At 34.8% G+C, this 7,035-nt stretch overlaps 1 long non-coding RNA gene across 1 annotated transcript; it reads right to left on the bottom strand.

Moving 5' to 3' along the window:
- Window positions 1-4,910: 4,910 nt before the first annotated feature.
- LOC127742438 (uncharacterized) lies at window positions 4,911-6,048 on the bottom strand. Its single transcript, XR_008003695.1, has 4 exons — window positions 5,981-6,048; window positions 5,405-5,483; window positions 5,144-5,308; window positions 4,911-5,028 (listed from the first exon to the last, which is right to left on the bottom strand). It is a non-coding gene; the product is annotated as an uncharacterized LOC127742438 (long non-coding RNA).
- Window positions 6,049-7,035: the final 987 nt, after the last annotated feature.

Below are 7,035 nucleotides of genomic sequence, written 5' to 3'. Positions count from 1 at the left end.
ATGAAACTGCTACAAGCTACAAAAGAGAAAAATTGAAGGGAGAATAGAACAATCTAATTTGAAAAACTGTGAAAGAGAGCATAAAAACTATAGTAAAGATCCTACTAGTTATCTACATTAGGATAGTGATTCTCCATGAAATATATAAAAGGATATTTCATATATAGAAGTAAAACACCAATACTACTAACTTCTTGAATCTGTAGTTCAAAACCTGTAAAATTCTATCAAACCGTAATTAATTAAATAATAAATTAAACATGAGCAAACATAATTAGAAAATTTAGCAATTGGAATTTGATCATTTAAATATGATATTTGGATTTAGTGAATTTTTCTGAGTCGGAAAACATAGTTTTTTATGTAAAAACGCGCACTAAAAAAATGGACCGGCAGTACCGGCTAAGATTTGTTCGGTACTACGGCTAAAGAAATTAATTATAAGTGAATAAGGTTAAGAAATTAGAATTTATAATTTGGAAAGATAGAAATATTTAAAATACGATTTAAAACTCAAATCTTAAAGGTTTTGGCGCAAAATTGGGCCAACAAGCTAAACCGATTGAACCGGACCTAATTTGGGTCCAAGCCCAACCTACAAAAGCCCTAATTAGTGAGCTTCAGCTTATTTTCACCCTCCAAAGAGAGAGAAAGAGAGAGAGCCGTGGAGGAGCAAGAGAGAAGAGTTGAGGTTTCACTATTCACCCCAATCTTGTATCGCCCATAACTTTTGATCTAGAGCTCCGATTGATGAGCTGCTTATGGCCACGCGTAGCTCTCCTCATCCTCTTCAATTCTATCTAAGTCTTGTGGTAAGAAGCTTTTATAATTTTTCCCAATTTTCTTTTCTCTTGAAATTCGAGTTTTTGGTTTTGGAGTTGTTGAATTATTGTGATTTTGATTATTTAGGAGTATACTAGCGTGGCTTATAAGTGGGTTCCATCCCAATTTCAAGTAGGTTGATGTTAGAGAAGCTTTTTTCTATCAATTTCATGAACCCTAGGTTTATTATAAGTGTTAAAATTGGTTATGTTAGAGTATTGGGTAATTTTGGTGCACAATTGGGGATAGATATTGATTGTGGAGCTTTGGTGAGGCTTGGAGCTAAGGTTTGGTGGAGACTTCTAAGAAGAAGCTCAATTGTTTTGGCTCCAAGAGGTACTGTTTAAGTTTTATTTAAGTACCGTGTGGTGTGATGTGAATTCCTAAGTTAGATGTCCCTAGGATTAAGCTTGAATGATATATTTGGATGGATTGATGTGTGTAGAGGATGCACGAAGGAAATTGATAATGTATTTGTGAAATTGATATTGGTGTTGGATAATTATTGTGTGTTTATGAGTTGTGTTGAATTGAATGGATATTGGGCCGGAGGCCGTGAAATTTCGAGCTGGAGGTCGAGAGAAAGGTAAAAAAAGTAAGTGGTATTCGTATTGTGTGATGATTAATAAGTATATTGAATGTGAATGTTGAGCCATGATGAGTTTTGGTAATAATTATGAATAAAGATAATACTTGATTGTTGATTTATGAATAATGTTGGTTGATTATGAGTTTGTTGGAAGGAAATTGATAGAATTGGACATTGATATGTTGAGAGAGGGATGATAAGGGTATGAAAGAATTTTGGTTAGAATTTGGGTTGTTTTGAGTTAAGGAACTTTGGTTTGAAAATGAGATTTTGAAGAATAGAGGTTTTGGTGACTTTTGAAAAAAAAAATTAATTTTTAATGAGCTTCAGCGATCTATAACTTGAGCCTCAGATTTTAAATTTGAATGAAATATATTTCAAATTAAAGATAATTTCAAGATTTTTTAAACGGTATAAAGTTTGTGGAAAACGAATTTTTGTAGAGGAAGTTATGCTCGTCGGAAATTTGGTGTGTAAAAGTGAAATTCTGCAGCACTTAATTGTTTTTCATTTTGCAGAACTCGCGTACGCGACCACCTACACGTGATGCGACCAACCCTTTTGGGTTGGTCATCTCACATATGCGAGAAAGGAAAAACTCACCTACGCGTACGCGTGGACTCGTGGCCCACGCATATGCATGACCCCTGAAATCAGCAAAGTGAGTTTTGTGTATTAAAATGTAATTTTGAACCTCTAAACCTCTATTTTTACTCTCTAAAACCCTAAAATTAAGTTGTAATGGTAATGAAAGGGGTTGAACTAGGAAGGGATGATAATTAGAGGTGAAGAGAGGTTTTGAAGTGGGGGTTTTAAATTGAAAAGTGTGGATAAAGCGAGTAACTAAGTAATGAAGTGTTGACATTATTGAATGAGAAGTGAATGATGATGATGATGATAAATGATGAACTTGAGATTGATTTGAGATGTGAATTAATGAAATGTGAGTGTACGAGAGAGGATATAAGGGTGGTAATGATAAATAGTGAGTGTGATTGGAGAGTGTGACGGGTACTATATCCCAAGAGTGTGTTGGGCACTATATCCCTGGTAGAAAGTGACTGTGGCTATGAGACATGAATGAATGAATGAGAAATGATTGATGATGAGAATGTGTATGTTTAAGTTTTCTCTCAATTGTAAGGTATGTCGGACACTATATCTCGAGGGCGTGGCGGGCGCTATATCGCAAGAGTGTGGAAGCACCTTACCTTGGGAAGTGTGTGGGGCACTATATCCCATGAGTGTGATGAGCACTATATCTCGAGAGCGTGGCAGGCGCTATATCCCAAGAGTGTGAAAACACTTTGTCCCAAGTAATGCGACGAGCACTATATCCCGAGAGTGTGACAGGCACTATATCCCAAGTGTGTGGAGGCATGTCAGAGAGATGATATCCAGGTTAGCTACCAGGTGTATCGGGTTCTAACAAAGTAATCGATACGTGAACTCATGGCCAGTAGGATAGACATACATCGTGTGCATATGTTTGAATTGTTTGGGTTTGCTTAATTGTTTGGTTTGCCTAATTATTCATGCTTCATGATTATTTGCTAATTGTCTTACTTGTGCATTACTTTTCTGTATTATTTGTGTTTATATAAAGTTGAATTACCTGAAGGATGGTTTGGTTCTTGGATTATTCGGTTGGGAAGGTAGTGAAAGTATGAAGGATATTGGGTTAGAATTAGAATCCCTTATGATTGTTGTCAAGTTATGGATTAGTGAGAACTTAGGATTGATATGTCGAGGTAAGAAGTTTAAAATGCTTAGTGAATTTATATTATAATGCATTGTATTTATTTGGCATTTTTACTGTACTGGGAACCCATGGGTCGGAGGTTCTCTTTCTGTATATATTCTTTGTTTTTCAGATGTAGGTCCTAGTGCTCAGCAGTGAGCTAGCTTTGTCTGGAAGGCGGCGAAGATTATTTGATTCTCTTTTGTACTTTTAGAATCTCTCCTATTTATTTTGAAACACCTTCTATATGATGTACATAAATGTTTATTTTGCAACCTACCTATAGAGGCGATGATGTATCCTTGAGAGAGATAGGAAATACTGTTGTCAAACTAGTTTTTAAATTTTGTACCCTAGCCGGCCTAAACTTCGTAGGTCGCAACTAGTGGCTATTTACTTATGTTATCTATATATACATATATACATATATACATCTTGTCCTTATCTTATTCTTATCGTTTTCCGAAGCGCGTTTTACCTTTCGTTTGTTATTTATACGGGAGTGTTTTTTTGTTTGCGATTTTATTTTATTCCTTTTCAGGCTTCTCATTTACTAATTCTTTCATTTAAACACACACACACACACACACACATATACTTACTATTATTCTACCTTAGGTCGTACCACCATAATATTGTTGACTTATGACTCGAGCATAAAGATCTGTATATTAGGGTGTTACAAAACCCATATCAAGCATTCTATCTGCTTTATCTAGAACAACAAAAGAAATTCTAGAAAGGGAAGTATTGCCTTGTTGTTAATGATCAATAAATCTTCCAGGGGTTGCAACAGCAATTTCAACTCTTCCTCTTAGCTTAGGCCTCTGTTGTACACAACAGAAACTAAGCAAACTTGCTGGAATCTTGGAACTATAAACTTACAACGAAAAAGCTTTATTGATCCTTGTGTCCCAAAGATATAGTTTGTTAAAACAATAAGACAATGCTGGGCAACTCTTTCCAAACTACGCATATATAAAGCATGCATCTTAACAGAACCAATCAATGGAATTATTTATATTAAAATAAAAGTTTTAACTCCTATCTAATACAAATAAAAATGATCATCAAGTAATACATAATACCAATTTTGACAAAAGAACTTGTATGATATACCAAAAAATTTTTTAAATGAAAACCAGACAAGTGATAACCAACATTCCTTGATAATTAAACTTTTCAAAAGGGGCATCAGACCATAAATATGTCTTTAGTTACCTGCTTTTCAATGTTAGTTCCACTCACAACTATGGCAGTTTTTAATGACTCAAGAAATCTGCAAAAAGCTTTAACTTGTTCGAAATTTTGAACACCGACATAAATACTTAATAATATGATAGAAAGATCCTTCTATTCCTGGAGAAAATTATTTTTATAAGAATCCTTACTCTAAACAGAAACATGATAACAAAAATTCAATATTAAAAAAAATTGGTAGATGGCAGCAAATAGCTTTGAAGTTAAGCATCCAAAATAAATAGTAGAAATCATTTGAACAAGAATGGACATAACGGGAGAGTAATTGACCATTTCCTTCAATGAAAAAAGTATTAATAGAAGGAGCTAAGTAAGAGTCTAGAATAGGCCTCAAAACTAACTTAAGAAAAAGGAAAAAGTAAAAAGCTTCATGTTAATCATATCTCAAGAACTATGTGAACTAAGCTGTATAAAAAATTTGATCCAACAGAGAATTATCAACTTATCAACTCTAATTGAAGAAATTAAGAAGAAACTCTTCCCATATAAGTCATAATCCAGATAAAATTATGCATATCACCTCTTTCTCTATTTGTTGAGCAAGTTCTCTAGTAGGAGCCAAAACTAATGCCAGAGGACCATCACCACGCCGAATAAGAGGTTGAGCCATGCAATGCTAAAAAATAAAAAGGAAAAAAAAGATGATTAAAATAGGTTGGTTTTTCAGAACATAATATCTAAGAAAAGATTACATGGTTAATTCAAACATGCAAGCTATAATAATTTTGGACCTGTATCATAGGAATTGTGAAAGCTGTAGTTTCCTACTACCAGTTCCAGCACCGCCAAGTAGATCTTTTTCCAGTAAGAGCAATTGGCATGGCCTATGCCTGGATAGAAGTTGGCCTGGTGTATTCATGTTATTTAATATCCTTCATGATACTTGGATGGACACACTGAAATAAAGGGGTCAAAATTTAACTCACATGTAATAGTTGCTCAAAATTAACTAGCCAGAGAGAGAGAGAGAAAGAGAGAGAGAGAGAGAAAACCATATCACTAAATGATTCAATTGGTGCAGGAGCAGCTGGAGAGTCTGATGCATATAAGTTATAATCATGAGAGCCACACCTATATAGATATTAAATAGATGTTAAAATTTATAGAATTTAATAATTTCACATTATGTTAATTAACAACTTAATACTCCAAATAATTTACAGAATTTGAAATCCGCTTTGATCACTACATCCTTTCACAGGGTCCATGTTCTTAAGACTTCAAGCAACACTAGGGAACCTCAAACAAGAAAGAATGAGTACATGAATTCAATGCAGCACTAAACCAAATATCTCACCATTGTCACTGTCAATAATTTCATAATAACAAAAATTAACCATATTGACTCAAACTAAGGTTGTGCAGACCAAAATCTAAATTTAGAAGAGAAAAGAAGAAAGGAATATTCGACGACGAGAAATCATTCAATTCAACCATTATTTCAGAAATCTAGTATCTCAGAATAAGCAAAAATTAACAAACTCAAACAGAAATTAGAAAAGCTAAAAGCTCGTATTATTAACAAAATTATAAAACAAGCAAAATTAAATTGAAGTAGTAGTACTTACTGGCAGCAAAGGAGGAAGGCAAGTGACGGCGATGGAGGAATCAGAAGTGACAGTAACTGAGGAAGGGATGACAACCGACCGAACAATTTTCGCGCCGGTGATGCCACGGGATCAACACTTCCTTCGTGCGATAGTGACGAGAAGAGAAACGATCAGAACTGAGAAAAGTTCGATGATGAGAAGAGTGCGACGGCACCCACGGTCTGTCTCCGTCGGTGGCGACAACACCCTCTACTGAAGGAGAAGAGTTTGGGGATGAGAGATGGTGATGGTGATGGTGGCTGGGTTTAGGGTTAGGTTTCTCAGAGTAAGAGGAAGGGGGTGAGGTAGTAAGTGTCCTGGGTCTTTATTCTTTTTTTGACTAATTGTTATAAAAAAATATTTTAATAAAAATATTACCAATCATAGTACAATGGTCAATAAATTTTTTTTATTAAAGATAACTTTTCTTATATTTTAATAAAAATAATATCAACCATAATAGTATGGCCACAAAATTTTTTTCATTAAATATAGTTTTTCTTATATTTTTACTGGCAATAATAATAATTGCCATTATAATATATAGTACTAATGGCAATTATATAATAGCAACAAAATATAACTTAAATAAAAAATAGCGGCCATTGTATTATTGCCGTTAAAAATTTGTCGCTAAACCTAATTATTCTTGTGGTGATCCCATAGAGATACTAGGACTTGTACACGAGCATCCCAGTCGATTAGAACAACTCGGGCAAGAAGCTGAACAACAGCGAGAAGCGAAAAGAGAATTACGAAAAGAGGTACGATGACGAAGAGAGCTGGAGGAAAAGCTCTCGAGATTAGAGGCCGACCTTCTAAGTTGGAAAATCAAGCCAAAAGGGAGGAAAGTCCTCTGGTAGGGAAGGACCCATTCATTGAAAAAATCATGTGAGCACAGTTCCTAGGAGCTTTAAATGTCCTGACATGGATCTCTATGATGGAACAACCAACCCAAGACATCACTTTAGCAATTTCAAAAGTCCGATGTACCTAACTGATGCGTCCGATGCAACTCGTTGCAAGGTCTTCCC

The sequence above is a fragment of the Arachis duranensis genome, chromosome 10, assembly GCF_000817695.3.
Source record: "Arachis duranensis cultivar V14167 chromosome 10, aradu.V14167.gnm2.J7QH, whole genome shotgun sequence".
NCBI lineage: Eukaryota > Viridiplantae > Streptophyta > Magnoliopsida > Fabales > Fabaceae > Arachis > Arachis duranensis.
Note: the sequence above shows the minus strand (reverse complement) of the source record. Positions and strands in the feature narration are given on the sequence as shown.